Source organism: Octopus bimaculoides, chromosome 22 (genome assembly GCF_046866305.1).
Source record: "Octopus bimaculoides isolate indiv1 chromosome 22, ASM4686630v1, whole genome shotgun sequence".
Classification (NCBI taxonomy): Eukaryota; Metazoa; Mollusca; class Cephalopoda; order Octopoda; family Octopodidae; genus Octopus; species Octopus bimaculoides.
In genome coordinates, this window is record NC_142949.1 from 7055947 (window position 1) to 7080809 (window position 24863).

General features: G+C 35.2%; 1 protein-coding gene across 13 annotated transcripts in view; it reads right to left on the reverse strand.

Moving 5' to 3' along the window:
- The window catches only part of LOC106872335 (synaptotagmin-1), a 172190-nt gene that overhangs the window by 102234 nt on the left and 45093 nt on the right, over positions 1-24863 (reverse strand). For 4 of the 13 annotated variants that reach the window (XM_089339865.1, XM_089339860.1, XM_089339853.1 and 1 more), the window contains exon 2: positions 21423-21465. The exons of 4 other annotated variants lie outside the window; for them this stretch is intronic. The gene's annotated coding sequence lies outside the window, so the exon portion shown is untranslated. Of the gene's footprint in view, positions 1-8576; positions 8598-11463; positions 11544-21422; positions 21466-24863 lie in introns of those variants that run through there. 5 more of the 13 variants (XM_089339866.1, XM_089339861.1, XM_089339854.1 and 2 more) reach the window with 3 other exon arrangements.

The following is a 24863-nucleotide window of genomic DNA, read 5'->3' on the forward strand; positions in this document are numbered from 1 at the left end:
CTTGCATTCCATTTCTTTTTTCTTTTTTGCCAGATTTGGAATTATATGTTCTTGGAATCAATACCAAGAACACACCTATAACATTTAATGATCTCTACACAAGGATGTTCCTGGAGATGCTTCCAGTCAGCATGTCTGATGAGTCAGAAATGTTACAAAGTGCAGTAGTTGGCACGAAGCCTATGGTAACATTCTGACCAATACTACTCTGTAATATATAAAAGCATCACTGCTCCATTACTCATATTGAGTGTGGGTTTTTTCCGATTTATCAACAACTAACTGACATATACATATATATATGTGTGTGTGTGTGTGTGTAAATATGTATGTGTGTATATATGTATGTATACATATCTTCATATATGTGTATATATACATATATAAACATACATATATATACACATGTGTGTGTGTATCTATATATATATATATATATATATATATATAAACGTGTATATGCTCATATGTATACATAAGGAGCACTCTGTAGGTTACGACAGCAAGGGTCCCAGCTGACACAATCAACAGAACAGCCTGGTCGTGAAATTAATGTGCAAGTGGCTGAGCACTCCACAGACACTTGTACCCTTAACATAGTTCTCAGGCAGATTCAATGTGACAAGGCTGGCCCTTTGAAATACAGGTAGAACTCATTTTTGTCAGCTGAGTGGACTGGAGCAACGTGAAATAAAGTGTCTTGCTCAAGGACACAACGCGTTGCCGTGAATTGAACTCACGACCTTACAATCGTGAGCCGAATGCCCTAACCACTAAGCCACGCGCCTTCACTATGAATGTATGTATACATACATAGATATGTATACATACATATATGTTTATATGCATATACATACATATATCCTATACACACATACTTTCGTTTGTTCATGTTTACATCTGTTTTTCCAGGCTTGCATGGGTTAGACAATTATGTTATTGGCAAGTTGTTTTACAGCCAGATAGCCTTTCTTCTCGATGACCCTTATTTGTTTCCCGTTTTTCTCTTTTGCCTTTTCTTGGAGTAAGAAATCTCTTATTCGTTACAGCTTGAAAAGTGTGAAGTGACCAGATTGTTTGCTGACCACAACAACACTGCCCACATGTCATCACTTTTGTCAAAATAAGTAACATGAAAACAAACACACAAACATGCACACACACATACATGCAGGCACATACCCACTCAAATGGAAACACGCACGCACACACACAAATACACAATATTTGTATGTGTGCATGTATGTATGTGTATAAATATTTTTGCAAGTGTGTGTATATGTTTGTATATATGTATATGTACTGTGGTTTAATATCTGTGTATATATATATCTATATATATATATATATATATATATATATACATATATATATATATAGCTATGTGGTTGGTTTCCGAGATGTGATATAAAATAGAGACTCTAGTACCTATAAACCTTTTCAAAATCCAAATAAGTGGCTGAAATATATCAGTACAACTTCCTGTCATCCAGCCATTGTTTTTAGGAACCTTGTTGAGTGGATCTTTGATGCTACAAGGCCCTGGTCACCTGATGTATCAAGGATAGGATTAGTTATATGCCCAACCCTAACACCACCAGGAGAAAATACTACTCTAAGATTATATGATTCACACCCCCATTTTACCTTAATGTAAAATCTTGTGTAGGTAGGATCTTCCTTAGTTCAGTCAACAAGCATTCCCCCAAACACATAAATACAAGAAAATCTTTGATAGACATACTTTGAGGGTCTTTTTTAAATGCACACCCTCATAAAGAAAATATTAGTAAATAGAGCCAAGCCTACAATAGAGGCATGCTGCTCATTCAAAGATGATGCTACATGCCCACTAAACAGCCAATACAGAAAGCATTTTGTATGAGGAAGAGGTGGTGTGAAAGAATTTCATTGGAGCAATGAATGTACAGACATTCCGTTGCACCCATATATGGGGGCAACAGAAGGTCATTCAGGACCCTATTTAACAACCACAAATTCTCATTTAATATCCAAGAGAGGTGAAATGACAATTCTAACAAGATATGTATAGAAAGTAAAGGAAATGCTGCACATTATGGCATCAAGTGACAGATAACAGAAAAGTGCAAACCTTACTTTAACAGCTGGGGAACATGCAGACACTGCTTTGCTGAGAAAAGAATCACATTAAAGAACTCCCTTCACTAAGGTGTTTACCTAAACTTTAAAAGTGAGGTTTTTTGTCAATGCCCTCATGAGCACGGATATACTTTAGCAAACTGGCTGGCCACTCCATAAATACAAACATTGGCTTTCCTGTCATCAGTGTTTCCTCTCACTGAAATGTGAGGAATAAACATAAGTTTTGTCACACCCATCTTTGATATCTATACATTCCCATACACATACATGAATGTATACAACACATGATTTTAAAACTGATCTGCAAAAGACAGGATGGACTTATTGATTATAGGTTTGCCAGATCCAGACTAGCCTTGCATTACACCACCACAACTAGAACTGCTACACCAGTGTATACTACCAATGACTTACAAGATGGTGCATAAAACATGGTTCAAGATTGACAGGTCCACCATTAGCCAATGTTGATTGACCATGCGTCTGTTTGTATATTTACAGGATTGGGCAAAATTGTATTTTTTTAAGAAGATTTGCTGTTGCCCAGATATACAAATCTTCTCTCTCAACTCCATTGCTGTTTATCCAAAGGAAAACCACAAACTTTGAATGATACTGGTTGGCACTAGTGTTATTGCAGACATTGCTGTCAGAGGGCAAAGAATCAGAGCAGGTTCTGCAAGTCATCTCACCAGAACCTCCAGCAGTTTTGCCAATCTACCACCTTGGATCATGAAGGAAAAAAAGGTAAAGATGATCTCAGCTGGATTTGAACTCAGAACACAAAGCATTGAAACAAATACCATGAAGCATTCTAGCCAATGCTTTAATGGCTCTCAAAGAGGACCTGAAGAATGGCATGTCAAGGATGACCATTATTAGGTTATCAGGAACTGTTTGACTGATTGGAAGAAAGGTAGCAGTTTTCTTCAGATTGGAAATCTGATCCAGACATTTACAACTACTACCATCACCACCACCACCACCACAACCACCACCACCACAACCACCACCACCATCACCACCACCACAATCACCACCACTACCACCACCACCTACAACTGTATGTACCCATACCCAAATGAGTCCACTGCAGAGACATTTATCTCTGATACAATTTATGAAGAATTATTGGACCAAACATAAAAGAAGTTGAAAGGACAAAATGTCTTCAAAGAAGATTTTGGAATCAATTGCTGATATATTTTATTCCTGTTTTTGTTTGTTTCCTGTTTTTTTTAGTTGTTTGCAGTAATTTTTTGTGTTGTTTGTTTTTATAACATACCTGTTTTTTTTTTTCCTTTACTTTTTTTCTTTTCTTTTTATGGTATTTATTTCAGAAAACCTTCACATCTCTTACGTCATCCTCTTCCGAACACAACAAAAGCAGATTTTCAAACAGTTCTAACCTGGCTGTTTGTCAAGTCAGACTGGATGAAGTGAAATAGATTTTTTTTGTTCCTTCTCTCCCAGCTCCTCCACCTCACTCCTTCCATGTTTATCCATAAAACCTTACTCTGTCTCTTCCTCTCTCTTCCTCTATCTACTCCTCCTCCTCTCCCTCTCTTCCTCCTTAATGGTTTCTTAAGTTACACAGTTCAAACAGATGTTCTGTATCGATGTTCTCTAACAAAGATATCATGTACACTTACTCATTTCCATTTCCTCACCAACAACTAACAACTCACTGGCTCAACCGTTCATTCACTCAACCATTCACTCATTCTGTCACTCACACTCAACCATTTGCTCACTCTGTTACTCACACTCGCACTCAACCACCCACTCACACTTAACCACTCACTCACACTTAACCACTCACTCACACTCAACCACTCACTCACATTCAACCATTCACTCACTGTCACTTCACTCACACTCAACAATTCACTCACTATGTCACTTACACTCAACCATTTGCTCATTCTTTCACTCACACTCAACCAGTCACTCTTACACTTACATGTACACTCAACCATTCACTCACTGTCACAAACAATCAACCATACACTCACTCTGTCACTCACACTTGCATTCAACCATTCACTCACTATGTCATTCACACTCAACCATTCAGTCACTCTGTTACTCACACTCAACCATTTGCTTACTCTGTCACTCACACTCAACCATTCACTCCCTCTTAGACTCACATGTACACTTAACCATTGATTCACTCTTAGACTCACATATACACTCAACCATTCACTCAGTCACTCATACTCAACCATTCATCCACTCTGTCACTTATACTTGCATTCAACCATTCACTCACTTTGTCACACTCGCATTCAACCACTCACTCACTCTATCACTCATCCTCTCGAACACTCATGCCCTCACAACTCTCCAGCATTCATTTAAGTTCTCCTTTACCCAATCTCACTCATACATTCATTCTGACAAACTCAACTCACTTGCTCTCATACCCTCTATCATTCATTCCTTCATTCACTCCCTCACTCCCTCTCTCTATCACTTCCTCCCATCCTCACTCACTCCCTCTCTCGCTCCCATCCACCTTCCCACCCTCCATCGCTCACTCCCTCCCTGACTGACCAAACATGTGAGGTGAGTGATCGAATGTGAAGTGTTTGGCAGTCAAACATGCAGCACATGCCACCAAACATGTAGGGTGAGTGACCACCAAACACATAGAGTAGATGACCAGATGCATAGTGTGAGTGACAAAACATGTAGCAGAGGTGGTTGTTGTTGTTGTTGTTTAACCCCAGTCCTATCCTGATCCAGCAAACCTATTATCAAAATCATTCCGGCCATGACTATCCCATCTTCATGTATATCAAGTACAATAGCGTATAATGTTGTTGCCCACATGTTTTTTTTGTTTTTTTATAAGCCAAAAGAGCCTGATTTAAAGGAATTTGACTGATATCTCTTACATTGAAATTGACCACAGGACTCCTTCCTTGCAGACCCATCAAATTGCGATGGCAGATTCTATTGTTCAATATTCAGACTTTAACTTTGCCTTGTATTGGAATCATTCACTCCTACACTACAAGCATTGTAGACATACATACACAAACATGTATACATATGTATATATGTGTACATATATATGTTTACATATTTTTATGCAGGAGTGGCTGTGTGGTAAGTAGCTTGCTTACCAACCACATGGTTCTGGGTTCAGTCCTACTGCGTGGCACCTTGGGCAAGTGTCTTCTACTATAGCCTCAGGCCGACCAAAGCCTTGTGAGTGGATTTGGTAGACGGAAACTGAAAGAAGCCTGTCGTATATATGTATTTATATATATATATATATATATATATATATATATATGTTTGTGTGTCTGTGTTTGTCCCCCCACCATCACTTGACAACCGATGCTGGTGTGTTTACGTCCCCGTAACTTAGCGGTTCGGCAAAAAGAGACCGATAGAATAAGTACTAGGCTTACAAAGAATAAGTCCTGGGGTCGATTTGAATCGACTAAAGGCGGTGCTCCAGCATGGCCGCAGTCAAATGACTGAAACAAGTAAAAGAGTAAAAGAGTAAAAGAGATATGTAAAAGGGTAAAGACACCCTTCGCTCATGAACGACCATGGGATTGCCCCTAGAAAGTTCCACACAACCACTCCTGTGCCTATTATATATATATATTCTTAGTGTTTTTTTTCTTTCTATTTCTCTCTTTAATTTTCAGTCCTCTCTTTCAAACACTCATCGGTTGGAACTGACGGGAGCGATCATCACATAATGCATATACTTCTGTACCAATTAGTCAGAATGAGGGATGGCCAACAGTCATTCAGTCGAATGACGTAATAACAACAGAAGTATTTGTCATATACAACAAGTTTCTCTGTGTGTCCGACTCGTTCTAAGAAATCCCTTGAGTTGAGTCAGCCAATATGAGAAGATAAGGAGGGAGGAGGGAACTCATTGTTTACTTTCACTTTTGACCTTTACATCAGTTCATAACTTGTGAATCTTGTTTTGGAACGAAGGAAATGTAACAAGCTGGCAGAATTGTTAGAGTATCGGAAAACATGCTGGGTTGTGTTCTGTCTGGCTCTTTACATTCTGAGTTCAAATCTCACCTAGGTCAGCTTTGTCTTTCATCCCTCCAGTCTTGATAAAATAAAGTACTTTAATAAAGTACTATCTAAGCCTTTACTATCAAAACTGCCATGAGATAATTTATGTTGGATCTTTATATTTACATCCGCCTTAGCAAAGCAGAGGTATTGTTTTCAGTCATATTTGTTTGTTTGTCCGTGGACAAGATATCTCAAGAACCGCTGGATGGATTTAGATGAAACTTTCAGGGATGTTTGGGCTGATGACTGACACGAACTGATTAGATTTTGGGATCGATCTGGTACCGGACAAGGATTCTGGATTATTTTTCCTGTTTTTTTTACTTACTTTTTGAGAGCAGTCAGGTTCATTTTTAGTATTCTAATGAAATGAGAGGAAGAAACATCAAAGTTGGTGTGAATGCTTGTTAATCCTTTAGCATTTAAACCAGCCAAATGCACCCTTATATTCTACCAGTTTTATATTCAAACCAGCTAAATCTGGTCCATCACATCTACCTGTCAATCTTGTTCCAAAAAGAAATAATCACACCATTGAAATCTCAAAGCTATGAGATTATCCATGATTAATTCAAAACAATGTGAAGAAATAAGGATTACATTTGACAGAATAATCTGAATGCTAAAGGATTAAACCAGTCATATCCAGTCCAAATATTCTGCCTGTTTTATGTTCAAACCAACCAGATCTGGTCTCTTACACTTACCCTACAATGTTAATCTAAGAATAAAACAACCACACCGTCAAAATCCCAAGAATGGACAAAAATTCCTTTGGAAACAATTCAAACTTTGTACGAGTCCATACCTCATAGAATTCAAGCTGTAATTACTGCCTAAGGTGGTCCTACCCCATATTAGAATTAATTTGTTTAAAATTTTGTCCAACCCCTGTATATCAGATTACATTATTTAATGCATTCTTCTGTTTTTAAGGCACAAGAGTATGATTTGAGTGAGATCTAACTGCTATTTCTAGTTACTTTGAATAACCATTTAGGAGAGTACATCGTCTAATGTCTCCTTCCATGTTTAAAATAAGTAGAGTATGGTTTGAGTGAGGTTTAGCTGTTGTTTCTAGTTATTCTGAGTAACCATTTAGGAGAATATATTGTTTAATGTGCCCTTCCATTTTTAAGTTAGTAGAGTATGGTTTGAGTGAGATCTAGCTGCTATTTCTAGTTACTTTGAGCAACCACTTAGGAATACATTGCTTAATGTGTCCTTCTATTTTTAACTAAGTAGAATATGATACGAGGGAGATCTAGCTATTATTTCTGGGTATTTTCAGCAACCACTTAGAGATTCCCTTTTCACTTGAGAGTCAAATATTTTTTGCTGATTTTATTAATGGAATGGAACGGAATAAATATGTGAGGGTGGTGAGTCTTAGATTGTGGATTAACATAATCTTACTTCTTCAGTAATTCCTCTGAACCATGTCGTTTGACCATCAATCCTATTACACAGCACCTCAGGCATCTATAGCCCCAGGCCAACCAAGACCTTGTGAGTGGATTTGATAGATGAAAGCTGAAACAAGCTTCTCGTATATATAATGCTGTTGAAAGGAAGGCCCGGAAACAGCACACGTTCTCTCCTGATGGCCCCATAAACCTGCTAATGTCCGGTGTGTGGAGTTTTCAACTGGTAGCATTTGTATCTGCAAATTACTTGCAAATAATAATGTGTATGTGTGTTTATGTTTGTGTGTGTGTTTGCACATGTGTGTGTGTCCCCTTGTCTTGATGTTGTGTGAAGGTTGTAAACGACCGTCATCCATTTCTTGAAAAACTTGTAATGGTTATGGGGAAACATTAACCTCAATTGGAAACAGATTGAGGGTTAATGGCAGGAAGGGCATCCGAGCTGTAGAAAATCAGCCTCAACAAGTTCCAAAGGACTCATGCAAGCTTAAAAAAGCAATGATGATGATGACAACAACGACAATGATGAGGATGATGATGATGATGATGATGATGATGATGACAACGATGATGGTAGTGGTAGTGGTGGTGGTAATTCCAATGTCATTAGTTATATTGACAATGATGATGATGATCATAATGATGTCTTCTGAGAGAGACAAGGTCGACAAGACTGACAACACAAAACTAAATATTTATGTTCTCCCACCACATATTTTAACAATATCAAAGCAATCTTTTTTTTTCACACGGCATTCAATATTATCTAAATTCGTTACACAGCTTTTTCTGGAGTTTAATTAATCATCCATTATTTACTTTTACAACCAAAAATAAAAATAAAGAAAGAAATTCTGAAAACTGCAGAAAATGAAAATACAAAAACAACATTTAAAACGACACAAGTTATAATAAATCATAGCAATATTAAAGTATAAAGCATATCTATTTACTTACATGAACCAAATCTTAGAAGGGGCCAAAAGAAATGGTATTGGACTACTTAGCATGGTTTTATTTCTTCATAGTTAATGTAGACAATCCAATAAAACTGTACAGAATCCTTTGTAGAAAACCAATGGTAGAGAGTTTGATGTGGAGTGTTACTTAGAAGAGGACTAACTTGTAGAGAATCCCTTTGAAAAGAACTTAACTTGTAGAGAATCTAGAGTAGAGTATCACTTTGTAGAAAACCAGTTGTAGAGAACTAGTTGCATCCAGTGTGTAGAGAACTAGCTGCAGAGAGTTTAGTGTACTGCTTCACTTTATAAAGACTGAGTTGTTGAGAGTTTAGCTTATAGTATCTCTTTGTACCACCAAACTAGTTGCATCCAGTGTGTTGTATAGTATCACTTTGTAGAGAACTAGTTACAGACAATTATGTGTAAGGTATCAACTTGTAGAGAACCAGTTGAAGACCATGTAGTGCAGATTGTTACTTTGTAGGGGCGACTTATATACAGCTTTCCATATAGTATCCTTTGTATCAAACCAGGTGTATCCAGTGTATTGTAGAGTACCGCATCATCGAGAATCAGTCATATAGAGCTGCGTCAAGTCTTACGGCAGCTATGACCACACCAACATAGTGATACAAAGGCGAAGCAAGATACTGCACACTGCTTAACATTTGTGAGAATATTTACTACTCAGCTTTATTTTTAAAGTTGCTTGGTTCAATATTTTGTCATCTGGTTTGTTACAGTTTGACTGACATCAATATAAATCTTGTTTGTCCCAGATCAATAATACATTGTGAAAGAAAGGTAAATAACAAGACACAAGCGAAAAGGAAAAGTTGCTCTTGATATTTATAATGGGAAAAAACACTAAAAATAGAAACTTCTCATGAATATATTCTGCTGTAGTGCTAGTGTGATAACTGCTGTTTCTGATTGGATAAAATCCATTGGGAAGGAAAAGGAAACTTTTGGAATAAGGGTCTTGTTATATGAGCCCTGAGTAATCTCAAGGGATGGAAACTATTTTTCCATGTAAGGGTCTGGGTATATAAACTAGGACATCTACAGCAGAAGGAACATTTCTGTGAGAGAGTTCTAGTTATGTAAATCGTTCACCACTACTGAGAGATTGATCTGGCTATATAACCCTAGGATAACCACAAGGGAGAAATATTTCTGGAAAAGAGGTCCAGTAACAAACCCAAGGCATGTTCAGAGAAGGAGATATTCTTACAAGAGAGAGGTCTGGATATATAAATCACCAACCACCAACCGCAGGAGAAATGCTTTGTGGTATTTGTTCCAAGTCTTTACATTCTGAGTTCAAATCCCATCTCAAATTTATCTTTCATCACTACAGCTGGTATTTTAGATTATCGAAAGGATAATCTAAAGTACCAGTTATACAAATGGGGTTGAAGTTATTAACTTATCCCTTCCCCTCCCCTTCCCTCAAAATTACTGGCCTTTTGCCTAAACCAGAAATCACATCATGGTGATTTGGCTGCTATTTCTAGATGGTCAACTGATCACATAGAGGCTCTTTCATTACTTCGAGTAAAGGCTAAACACACAAATGGGTTTCACAATCCTCGGTCCTCCTTGAACAAGTGCCCATTTCATCCCTTCCCAAGGACCCAGTGCATCAAGAATCACGTCAGCTAAAGTGTTCCTCATAATGTAACATAACCTTTAAGCATTCACATTATTTTATCAAAAGTAATTCTAATTTATTCACATGTTTTTAATTAGTCATGCACTATCTCATAGTTATAAACAAGGCTTTGATGAGGTAACTGTTAATGTTTAGAATGACATTACAGGGTTTGTGTGAGAGGCCAGATCTCACCACTTTGTGCATAAAAAAACAGATAAAATATTTTGGCTGGATAAGGCCAATTTAACCCTTTAGCACTGAGATTACTCAGTCAAAAGTAATGCTTATTTATTCACATGTTTTAAATTAATTATGCGTAATCTTGTAGCTGTGGTGGAGCCGCAATGGCCCAGTGGTTAGGGCAGCGGACTCGTGGTCATAGGATCGCGGTTTCGATTCCCAGACCGGGCGTTGTGAGTGTTTATTGAGCGAAAACACCTAAAGCTTGACAAGGCTCTGGCAGGGATGTTGGTGAACCCTGCTGTACTTTTTCACCACAACTTTCTCTCACTCTTACTTCCTGTTTCTGTTATGCCTGTAATTCAAAGGGTCAGCCTTGTCACACTCTGTGTCACGCTGAATATCCCCGAGAACTACGTTAAGGGTACACGTGTCTGTGGAATGCTCAGCCACTTGCACGTTAATTTCATGAGCAGGCTGTTCCGTTGATCGAATCAACTGGAACCCTCGTCGTCATAACTAACAGAGTGCCAATAATGTAGCTATGAATGAGATTTTGATGAGGTAACTCTTAATTTTTAGAACGACATTACAGGGCTTGTGTGAGAGGCTAGATCTGGCCACTTTGTACATAAAACAGCTAAAATATTTTGGTTGGGTATGGCTGGTTTAAATGCCAAAGGGTTAAGAGGGTAAGGTAAATTTAATAAGGATTTTACTATTTCTGGAAGATTAAGTAAAAGCATAGGGAGTCACCTTACTGGTCTGTCATTTCTGCAAATAAATGAAAGAGGGGTAACCTCACCTGGATTATAACGATGGTCTATTACAGGTTTCAAAGGCTCAAATCTAGTCCCTGTTCCCTACATCTAGATAAACTACAGCATGTAAAATTAAATGATCTACTCAAAGACAAAATAAAATATTGGCTGTGGGTTTGAACCAAAGACCAATAGGTTTGTAGTATCATGTTTTATTCATATAATCCTTTTGGTTCAATAAAAATAGGAACAGACAGACATGGACAGAGGGAGAGAAGTCTTACCTGAATGTTTACCATTAATGTTAGATATCTGATATTCTTACAGAAGATAGCAACATTGATGAAGTATCTCGTTAACTTACCTGGAAAATATAAAAAAGAAAAAGAAAACAACATGAGAAAGTGTTAAATCATTCTACCGATAATGAAAATTTGTAAAATTTTATATTAATTAATAATTTTGTAATTTCGATGTTTAAGATTAAATAAGATTCTGTCATAGAAACAGGAACCAAAACTTGGGCTGTCATTGCTGAAATAAAGAGAAACAAAGAGAGGGAGAGAGAGACACACACACAAGAGAGAAAGAGAAAAGAGAAAAAACATTGTTTCAACATTAAAACATTGTAATGGAATTATCATCAATTGTGTCTTGTAGAATGTTGTCACTTACCAATTTGTGGAATTGGCAGTTGATTTCTGACAATCTGTCAAATTCAACCAAACTTACCAATGATCTAAGGCATTTTACCTATGACCAACTCAGTATGTGTGTATGTATATTTGTACATACATGTATATATATATATATATATAGGTACATGAATATTGTAGCTTTCATTTAAATTATGTTATGTATGTTTTGATAGCATAGCTGTTTATTTCTATACAATATATTATATAATATGAGTTACACATCCAAACACTTCATCAAACATTTTGAACTGTCAGCCGTATACACACACACACACACACACACACACACACACACACACACAGAGGGTGTCCCGAAAATATATATACATCCATTGAATGACTATAAATTCAGTGTTTATTAAATTACTATGATATTATGGAGTGTCCAATCTTACTCAGTATAAAACTTCACATCTTTAAGTCCTCTCGAATGCTTGGCTTGGCAGATTGTCACAAGTTCCAGAAAACAGGAGTCATGGTACCATCAAAAGAGAATCATCTAATTATTCCTTTTGATGATAAGTGGCACTATCCAGTAATTCCTGGTAAATTAACATGATATTCCTCCATAATATCGAAGGCTGATATGAAAACATCAAGCCTTGCAAAGGAGATGACAAAGAACTGAGATGTCTGGTGCTTGGCTATTCTCAAGAAGACCTGTCCGCCACAGCAGAACTAGTGCTGGTGCTGGTGTCATATAAAAAGCACCCAGTACATTCTGTAAAGTGGTTGGCATTATGAAGGGCATCCAGTTGTAGAAGTCATGCCAGAACAGACAATGGAGCCTGGTGCGACCCCGACCTTGCCCGCTTTGGTCAACCCATCCATCCTGTGCCAGCATGGAAAACAAACATTAAATCATGATGATGAATAAGAAGATTCACAAATTCCCAGCAGGTGTGACTGTAGCAGTTAATTGAACCATTTAATTTAATTGTAACTTCATCACCCCAAACAATCTTGGAAAGTGAATCTTCTTGACACTTTGCCAAGTGCCACTCACAGAACACCATTCTTTGGCTCAGATCTTCTTCATTGAGACCATGGTATATTCTTGGAATGTAACTTTTCCCATGACATCACTTCAAAATGAAAACAGGTCAAAATGACTAATGACTAATTTCAATAACTTCTTCTCCTTAACTTCATGGTGCATAAAAATATATCATGAAGAGAACAACTCCAGCAGATTATAAGCTGTAGAGGATATTTTTTGTTGAATTTTTAGATTTAGTCAAGTTTCATTAATTTCATATCATGTCATTTTTCCATGATCCTCTTTCATTTGATATTTTTCAGTTCTGCAGCATTTCTCTTCTTTTTGATGTTTATGGATGGATATTGACGTGTATGAGTCTTTCCAAATGAAATTCTGGAGAATTGATGATTTACTCATTTTGCCCCATCTAAATTTGTCTTTTATATTCTCATAGAGAATGGAAATAATTCTCTGAAATAGTGCTCAGATTATGTTATAGCATTTTTATTGCATTTAGAGACAGTCATTTGCTTTACTGATATAGTTTTTGTAAGGTTGTGAACATTTGTTGAAAAATTTTTTTTCCTCTAAGTCAAAAATGCAATAAATCTTACTTATTGTGCTCCATATATATATATATATATATATATATATATATATAAGAGTATTGTAGTTCGCTTGAAGCATTGTGTATTGTTTGTAAAGAATTAAAAGTTTAGAATGGTACAACAATGCACTATAATACAAAAAATGGACTATATACCTGTTGTAATTTAGTTATCTATAGTCTGATGATATTACGGAATTACATAACCAAGTTACAACAGGTATATAGTCCATTTTTTGTTCTATAGTGCATTGTTATACCATTCTAAACTTTTTATTCTTTATATATATATATATATATATATATACACATATATAAATTTCCAGTCATTACTCACAATTGAGTTCTCACCTTGAAGAAATTTGATGAAAGCAACTTAATTGTTCTTGACATCAACAATACTTTCAACTATGTTTAGCATGAAAATTTCTTCTTAAAACTACCACATGCCTATGGCTTCTGCCCATCTCTCATCTCTTGGATTGCTAACTTCTAATTAGTAATGTGTAATAATGAAGCTCTTTGTGTTCCTCGTTCTGTGAACTCTGACATGGACCCATGGCTCAGCATTGTCCCTCATTCCTTTCTCTCCGTCCATAACTTACCACCATATCCTGCAACACCCATACTTACACAAAGGACCCCTACTCTCCATTCCTCAAGGACATTCTCCAACCATGCATCACCCCATTCCAACCTGGACCTCACACCACTAAACATCACTGACTCCATGAACAGAGACCTCCAATGCAGAGGTGCCAGTCTTATCTCTTTCAACAGCTAGAAAACGCAAATGCTACTCCTATTGAGAAATATATCATCACACAACACTTCTCATTAATTAATGAGCAGCCCTTAATTGGAGCTTCAATGATTGCTTAATAAATATTGGACCTCCGTATCAATGAAAACCTCTTCTAGCAAAAGCACATATTAACATAGGACCACATCCAAAACAACTGGCCTTTCACTTGAGGACAAAATACTTCTTCCCCCAACAATTATTGATACTCAACAAAGACCAGGTGGTGCCTATAATGGATGTGTTGTTCTCAAGTCTGGGACTGTAGTCTTGTAGTTGCACACACAGACATCTTAATCCATATTCCAGAAAAGGACCACTCAAGTGACTGGCATAAAAACCAGTCATAGACACACTATGGTCTCTAGGTGTGCTGTCTCCTCTCTCTGCCTATTCTACCACTATTAAAATGCTCCCCCCACCCCACCATTTCTTGGAACTGGTTGGGCTGATACTATCTCCACTCCATCGTTTTTGACCAACTTGAAAGATGAAGCAATATGTTAGTTGACTGAGAGCAGGGTATAGTGTCATCTATCAAAGAAACAGTACCTTAGAGTCATAGTTTTATAGTGCCATAGTATCATAGTACTGTAGTATTGTTGTATCGTTGTGTCATAATACCATAGTGTCATAGTACCATACTGTCATTTTATCATAGTCTCGAAGTAAAATGGTATCTAAGGGTCATAGTATTTTAGTGTTATAGTATCATAGTGTCATAAGTTCATAGTATGTTAATATCCTAGTATCACAGGGTTTTAGTATCATAATGTCATAGTACTTTAGTGTGATAGTACTTAAGTGCCATAGTACTATAGTATATGAGTGTCATACTTTCATAGTATCATATTACAGTTTCATAATATCATGATATCATTGTTTCAGAGTATTGCAGTGTCATAGTATACAAATATCTTAGTATCATAGTGTCATAGTACCATACTGTCATTTTATCATAGTCTCGAAGTAAAATGGTATCTAAGGGTCATAGTATTTTAGTGTTATAGTATCATAGTGTCATAAGTTCATAGTATGTTAATATCCTAGTATCACAGGGTTTTAGTATCATAATGTCATAGTACTTTAGTGTGATAGTACTTAAGTGCCATAGTACTATAGTATCATAGTTTCTTAGTATTTTAGTGTTATATTGTCTTGGTGTCATAATGTTATAGTATCTTAATGTCATAAACTCTTGGTGCCATAATATCATAGTATCATTGTCTTAGTATCTTAGAATCATACTATTATAGTATTATAGTCTTAGTATTATACTTAGTGTCAAAGTAACATAGTATCATAGTGTTTTAGTGTCATACACTCTTATTGTCATAATATCTCAGTGATATAGTGATATAGTATCATAGAGTAGTAGTGTCATAGTATATGAGTGTCATACTTTCATAGTATCATATTACAGTTTCATAATATCATGATATCATTGTTTCAGAGTATTGCAGTGTCATAGTATACAAATATCTTAGTATCATAGATTCATAGTGATTTAGTATCTAAGTGTCATAATAGTAACAGTATTTTAGCATCTAAATGCACCGTACAACAGTGTCACAGTGTTTTCATGTCCTTTCTAATATAGGCGCAAGGCCTTAAGTTCTGGTGGAGTGGGGTGAGAGTCAATTTCATCAACCCCAGTGCTTAACTGGTACATATTTCGTTGACCCTGAAAGGATGACAGGCAAAGTTGACCTCGGCAGTATTTGAACTAAGAACATAAAATCAGATGAAATGCCATTAAGCATTTTATCCAGCATGCTTATAAGTCAGCCAGTTTGCCACCTTATAGCATTTCAGCTGGTAAAATCACTAGTATGTCTGGTTAAGTGCTTAGCTGCATTGCTTCCAACTTTACATCCTCAGTTCAAATGCTGGCAAGACAGACATTGCTTTTCATCCTTTCAGGGCCAATAAAATTAAGTACCAGCCAAGGAATGGGGTTAATGTAATCAACTAGTCCCCTCTCCCAGAATTTCAAGCCTTGTTCCTAACCTAGAGAAGAGCATTATAGTGTCTTAGTATCATAGTGTTAACATATGTTATATAGTAAGAGTTAAGGCGGTGAGCTGGCAAAATCGTTAGTGCACCAGTCAAAATGCTTGGCAGCATTTCGTCTGTCCTCACATTCTGAGTTCAAATCTGCCAAGGTTGACTTTGCCTTTCATCGTTTCGGGGCTGATAAATTAAGTACCAGTTAAACACTGGGGTTGATGTAATCGACTAGTCCTCTCCCCCAAAATTTCAGGCCTTGTGCCTTTAGTAGAAAGAATTATATAGTAAGATGTGGCACCAATCTGGTAGAAATAGGTTGAACAGAGAGGGGGGAGAGAGAGAGACAGAAAGAAAGAGAGAGAGAGACAGAAAGAAAGAGAGAGAGAGAGAATTGTAATAAGAGGGCTGAAATAGGGGAGATAACTTTTTCATTGCGGGGGGGGGGGGAGGAAAACAGAGGAGACATAAAAGAAAGGAGGAGGAAAAAAGAAATTAACAAAGAAGGAAAAAAAAAACAAAAGACCAAAGAAGAACAATAAGAACAAAGATCAAAAAAATATATGGAAAAAAGTCAAAGATTAAGAAGAATTGGAAAAAGGTGTGAAATGTAAAAGAATGGTGAATATCAGCAATCTTTCTACGAGTCAACCGTGCAACAGTGCAAGAATTAAAAGATTCAAGGAGTAAAAGAGTTGGAAGCCAAAAGTGCAAAGTTGAAATATGGAAAAAATTCTTTGTATTTTTTATTTAGGTTTTTTTAAATTTTAACCATAAATGTGAGCATATGTGTGTGTATGTATATATGTATGTGTGTGTATGTGAGGACGCATGGCCTACTGGTTAGTGTGTTGCACTGATGGTTGTGAGACTGTGGTTTCAATTCCTAGACCAGGTAGTGCATTGTCTTATTGAGCAAAACTCCTCATCTCACTTCAACACCTGACATGTAGTACACTTTGCACCTGTTCAGACAACATTGATTTGATGGAGAGAGTGAGCTAATGTACAGCACACATATTTGATCGCTATAAACAAATCGTTTGTACAAGTCTCTTGGCATAAGCTGAAAGCTCATTCATTGTCTTCAACAGGAGAGAACATGTATATATACTATCATATATGTTTATTAATATGTGAGTGTTTGAGTTTCTATGCACAGAAAACTATTTTGTGTGTCAACAGATATCATTATATATATATATGTATATATATATCTTATATAATACTGTGTATATATATATATATATATATATATATATATATATATATATGTGCATTTACATACATTATACATATATCACATAGCGGTCATTCTAATAGCGCTTTTGTCAATCACACAGTAATTTCCCTTTGGAATTTTTTTCTTTGAAACTGAAGAGATGCCGGCGTGGATTTTCGCCCCGACATCCAAAACTCAGAGTTTTATCATGGCTACTATATTATATTTACAGATAAATTCCTCTATTTACATAATCTCAAGGTCTCTTTCATTCTTTTGTTGCCTTGCCATTTCTATCAATATATCACATTATATATATATATACTACTATATATATATGGGGTAAAGGCTCCCTTTAATCATGAATGACCATAATGAAATCCTATTTCACCTAGAAAGTTCCCCTCAAGTCTGGACAATGTTTATGGAAGACCAGCAGTTGCCTGTCTATGTCCAAGGGAAAGGCCTGACACCAGCTGGAACAACATGAAATAAAGTGTTGCTCAAGAACACAGTCCAGTCGGAATCAAACTCACTATCTCATGATTGTGAGCCTGACGCTCTAATATATATAAATATATAATAGGGCAAAATTTTAGTCATTTCTCCACAGAAAATGATGAACAACCATTTGGTTTCTCACCAGAGGTATCTTCATCATTCTGTCAATCTCCAGCAAAACAAGCAGCCCAACTGTTTATATACTCAATAAATGCAGCAGTTACTGTATGAAGGAGTCCCTAATTTGCATACCAAAAGTGTTTAACACTCTATAAATACCAGTGCTCAGTCAATGGGGATCTTAGTCCACACAGTATCAAGGTATGATATAATAAATATGTAACATATAGTATAATTAAGAAACAGGGCAAATTTTACCAGGTTGAGTGAAAAGTTTTTCCAGATTTTCACTGATAATTTTTGGCAACTCGTATCTCTATGTTATGTTATTAATTTGATGAAAATTTGTCCAATCGTTGTTGAATTGTTTATTTTTTATTTCCATATGTAACATATTAACATTAATTGTTTAGTGGATATGATTAAAAGCACATATAAGTGTGTCTTATGCACCATTATATGAAACATCCAGTGACTCTCATCTGGGTATATAACCAAACTGTTCCATCATGTTAAGAATTAAGTTTTCAACTGCACGCTTGTCTGTCTGTCCATCTGTCTGTATGTCTTTGTGTGAGTATATATATATGGATTTGTGGGAAAATGTATATAAACAATAGATTCTTATGCTAAATATTGTATGCTCTACATACATACATATATATATATATGTAATATATATATTTACAGTATATATATCTATATATGTGTGTGTGTGTATGTATATATATATGTATGTATGTATACATATATATTTATGTATGTATATATATATATATGAATATGAATGTATCTATATATATGAATATAATATTAATATATATGTATATCTGGGTGTTTATGTATGAATAGTCAGTTGTGTTAGCATATGCAGAGTAAAAAATGCATGCATTGGTATTTAATTAAAAAATTGCAGCTGGTGGCAAACAGTTATCAAAGAGAGAGAGAGATTGAAAACATCCCCTCTACCCATCCCCACTGATCCAGCCAGACATTTCCACTTCATCCAATATTTTAGTCAGTGCGCAGAAAATATTAAAAATTATATATAAATATATATATATATATATATATTTTTTTTTAAGCATCCAAAGAATCTTTTTATTATTTTTTAAAAAATTTTATTTTGCTAAGTATTCAAATGTGCAACTAATTCCATTTTGCATTGTCTCGGAAGGAGAAATAAATGTTATTGAAAATATAAAAGAGGGATACAAAAAATATTTTGAAAGAACTGATTAATAAAAAAAAAAAAAAAATCATCAAGGTGCAATAATTTTCGAAGAAAAATTTTTCAAAAAGGAATAAAAGCAAAGATTTGTTTCGTGTTTTTTATCTTTTTTTTTATTTTTATTTTTTGTAGATTTTATTTTTCAAGCCAAATCTTGAAGTAAGAAAAAATTTCTTAGAACTCGTAACAGGAATGTAGACAAAACTGAAAATGTTCGTATAGAGTCTAAATAGGAATTTTCTCAGAGATATTTTAAAGGATTATTCTAGAAAATTATCAAGGGTCTGACTTTAAACTATATCTGGTAAGGGGGCATTGGATGGAACCACCTCTTAGTGACTATTGCTCCCGAGTCTATCCTGCCCCAGAGTAGTAGACTTGTCAGGGTCCTGGCTATAAGTTAATTAGCATGTCATGGAATTGCCTACTGATGAAAGCCACTTATAGTCCCCCCAATGGACCCAAGGCAGATGAACCCCTTCAGTTCTTTAACTGTTTATCTAAGAGAACCTTGGGTAAGTGACTTCTATTAAAAGCTTGAGTTGAACAATGCTTTGTGAATAAAATTAGCAGAAAGGGAGACATATAAGGTAAAGTTGTCTAGATGTCCCTAATAAGACAGGATGGTCATTACTGGAACTTCTCTGATCATAGGTATTCTTAATAAGTGTCAACTCATGGCTAAACTAGAACAATATCTTAGAACTATGTTATTATTGTGAGCAGTAATTAGTTAATTAGGTTCATTTATATTACAGCTTGTCTTGGGTTGATTTTAAACTGTATCTGGCAGTGGGGCACTGGTTCAGAAATCCTAGAGTTTTGAGGAATGTGGAATCATCTCTTAACCATTGTTGTTCCCAAGTCTACTCCGACCTGGAATAGTAGCAAGTGTCAGAGTCCCAGCTGTAGGTTAATTAGTATGTCATAGAATTGCCCCCAGATGAGGGCCACTCACATACACACCAATGGACCCAAGGCAGATGAGGCCCCTCAGCTCTATAGTTGTTCATCTAAGAGAAGATAACTCCGTACAAATCCTGCCTCCTGATAATTGCTGGGCTTTTGGCATTTGTTGCACCAAACCATTAGGAGTCTGAACGCCAAGAGAGTGGGACTGGCACTGCACGAACCATGTCCACCATCATAAGAATAGTCATCATGGAGGATGATCAAGAAACCAAGACCCCCAACATTATCACACTTTCTTCATAAATACAGGTGTGATAGGGAGAGAGAAGATGGGGACAGGTAGAGGGTGCACTGGAAGTCTTCAACTTTGACCTTGCATACAGGTGGTCCTTTCTGCAGTTCAACACTGTGCAGCAGTATCATCTTTTTGATCCCTCATTAATAAAAGGAACGAGAAAGACCATCATTCTAGAAAATGATCTCAAGTTATTTTGCTATAGTTGTTTAATTCTAGGACAGTACTGGCTGAGTAGACCTATGGTCAAAGATATTCCAGCATTGACTATGTTTTTGTTGTTCTTTAGCCTCAGGGGAGGGCTGAGTGGATTGACCAATGATTAAAAGCACTCCAGCTGGGACCATTCCATTTCTTTAAGACTATGTAGGACTTGGTTTTTTTTTTGTTTTTCTATTTAAGGCAACAAGGCATGGTTTCTGTGAGATTTGACTGCTATTTCTAGCTTTTGAAATTTGCAGGTTGTATATCTTAGAGATATACAGTAAGAATTTATTTTAAAATAAACCATAAATGTCTCTTTTGGAATTTAGTTCTACAGATATGGCAAACCACTTTAGAATTCCTTAAAAAATATTCAAAATTATATTGATTTTTTTTTAATAACTTTTTGTGCATTTTTTTTTCTTTTTTAAAATAGTTATCACATGATTTTTTAAAAAAACATTTCATTGATTTTTGGTGATTGAAATTCATTTAAAATTTTATTTTAGTTAATTTAATTTTATTTTATTTTATTTTTTTTAATGTATTTATTTATTTTTTCAGTTTACAAACATTCCTGTTACTTAAAAGTTCTTGAATAAATTAGTATAAATTGGGTTGCTATGAAAGGAAGGAAGCAGAATGCGAGGTGACCGTCTCACCTTCTAGCCGCCGAGGCAATTTACTTCGAGACTGCAACTGTTTCTATAAAAGTAAATAATTTAAAAGACATCACGACAATGAAGAATTTAAAAAGGAAATTGTTATTTCATTAAAATTTCTTTGATATCAAGAATAGCTATTTTTGTTATAGCTATAGTTGTTGTAATTGTTATACATTTATAGTTATTCAATGTGTTTCAGTATTCAGAAAAAAAAAAAGACAAAACCACTCATATATTAAGTTATAGAAAGTGCGTATTGTTTATTTAATATGTATTTAGCCTCATAACAGCCAATTTATGTTCCTGGATGGTTTCATGCAGAAAGACTAATCAGTTGTGGATAAATAAATTTACAATCAGCAGAAATGGCCAAATGGGATAGTCCAATGAGTGTTAATTTATCTCCCCACAGATGGAAGATTCAACATCATGAAACCGTTTAGTAACATAAATTACCTGTTCTGTTGCTAAATTTAAGCTATTATATAAATGACATATATACACATACATACATATATGTGTGTGTATGCATGTATATATGTTTATATATATGTTTATACATGTATATACATACATATATATATATATACATATATATATATATATATATATATATATATATATATATATATCAGTACATGTATGAACATGAAAAATATTCTTGCAGACTTTTTTACTGTTCCACTTATATATTCTATGCAGATGCTTAAATATACATATATTAATATATATATATATATATATATATATATATATATATATGTGTGTGTGTGTGTGTGTGTGTGTGTGTGTGTGTGTGTTATATATGTCAGTCTGTAGGCTTGCATGTATACATGTATGTTTGTGTGGCAGTGAGTGTATACATATATATATATATATTCACACATGTATAATTGCCATTGACTGACAGCATATATACTACCCTTAATAGTATATATGCATAAGTATATATATGTACATACATGCACACACACACACACACACACACACACACACACACACACACGTTATAATTTAGAACAAACAGTAAAAGGTTGTCATTATAGTACTCTGAGTTTCAAATGTCGGAGTGAAGAGCTATGTTGCATTCTTGTCAGCTATTTATCTAATATCGAGGTTTTGTTGTTACTTTTTATTATTATTATATATATCATCATATATATATATATATATATATAAATTATATGTATTTATTTTATCCTAATTAATAATAATATACACGCACACACATAAATACTCATAAAAGGGTGCGGAAATGAATTGAAAATGATGATAAGGAGCATGATGATGTTGGTTATGAGAATAGCAATGGTGATATATATATATATATATATATATATATATCATCTTCATACGTCAAAACCAATAGGAGAGTCCATCATATATACATATATATATATATATACACACACACACACACACACACACACATGTATGTATAATTAAGATTATACACTTTTCAGTTAAGCACGTCTGGTTGGAAAAATATGTGGTTAACTTTTCCTACCATTCTCAAGTTGAATCGTTCCTATACTCAAAAGTCGGCATATTAAATATACACTTGCATCTTTTTTTTATATGGGAATATCCAGTATTCACACATTCCATTTACCTATTTTTTATTCAGACATTGGTCATAGCCCCAACTTATTTCTAATTCTTTGTTGAGCACTCAAAGGGGAATAAATTCCTTGATTAGACGGATACAATATCTCTTGTGATGTTCATGTATGTCTATATATGTTTGTGTGTGTGTATGTGTGTTAGAGGGATAGAGGTAGAGAGAGAGAGAGATATGCTGTGTGGCATGTGAATGTGTATGCATGTGTGTGTGTGTGTGTGTGTGTGTGTGCATGTGTGAACAAGTGTCAGAGAGAGAGAGAGGGGGACTTTGTGTGTGTCAAAGAGAGAGGTTGTGTGTATGCGTATGTGTGTGTGTGTGTATGCATGTGTGTGTCAGAGAGAGAGGCTGTGTGTTTGTGTGTGTATGTGTGCGTGCGTATGTATATTTGTGTATTTTAACTCAGAAAAGTGCTTTTTACGCAGAAAAGCTTTCAATACACAGCAAAATTAAAAACATATGCAAACTGTTACAATTATGTTGCAAAGAAACAAGATTATATTTTCATAACTAAAGGTTTCATGCAATCAACCGTTCAGTTGCCAGAACTGTACTTATAAATGACATTGATACAATTATTTTATATCATTGTCCATGACTCTCATTCTATCTTATATCTATGACTCTTACTCCTCTATCATCCATTTATGACCCTTTTTAAGCTATCCTTATTTATGACTTTTCTTCCTTTATCTTATATCCTGGACACTTATTACTCTGTCTTTTATTTATGTCTCATTATTCTATCTTGCATTTATGACTCATTCATCTATTCATCTATCTTATATTTTTGACCCATATTGCTCTGTCTTTTATCTATGTCTTTTATTCTTCTTATATTTATGACTCTTATTATTCAGTCTTAAATTTATGACTCTTATTATTCTGTTTCAAATTTATGATTCTTATCTTGAATTTATTACACCTTACTCTATCTTATATTTGTGATCCATATTACTCTATCTCTAATTTACAACTCTTATTCTTCTACCTTACACTTATGACTCTTTACCCTGTCTTATATTTATGACCTTCTATCTCAATCTCATACTCATGACTCTTATCTCTCCATATTTATGACTTATTTATCCCTCTATCTTATATATTATGATGTATTACTCTATCCTTGTTTATGACTTTTATTCTTACATTTATGATTCGTCTGTCTTATATATTATGACACTTATTACTCTATATTATATTTATCATTTCTCTAATTCATCTTATATTAATTATTTGATGATCATAATCATCGTTTAACATTCACCTTCCATGCTGGCATGGGTGGAATGGTTTGACAGGAGCCAACCAGGCAGAAGCCTGCACCAGACTTCTGGGACTGTTTTGGCAGGATTTTTACAGCTGGATGCCCTTCCTGACACCAACCACTCAGCAGAGTGGACTTATTATTTTCATATATATTATTTAATTTATCACCAAACAGTTCTTATTGTTGTTACAATGTTGTTATTATCATTGTTACTGCTGTTCCCATTCCTGTTGCTATAGTTGTTTAACACCAGGCCAGTCCCAATGCAGCATACTTATGATCAAAGATATTCTGACCATCAATACCTCAACTTTGTAAGAGTATCTAAGACTACAATATTTAATGTGTTCTGGCCATATATATAAGATGATAGCTTATATATATGAAGGTTTCTATATCTAGATACCTTCAGTTGTCTTCTGTAGTATGCAGTGAGCAATCAGTTATCAGCTAATATATGTGGCTTCTAAGGCGGTGAGCTGGCAGAGATGTTAGCACTCTGGGCGAAATGCTTAGCAGTATTTCATCTGTCTTTATGTTCTGAGTT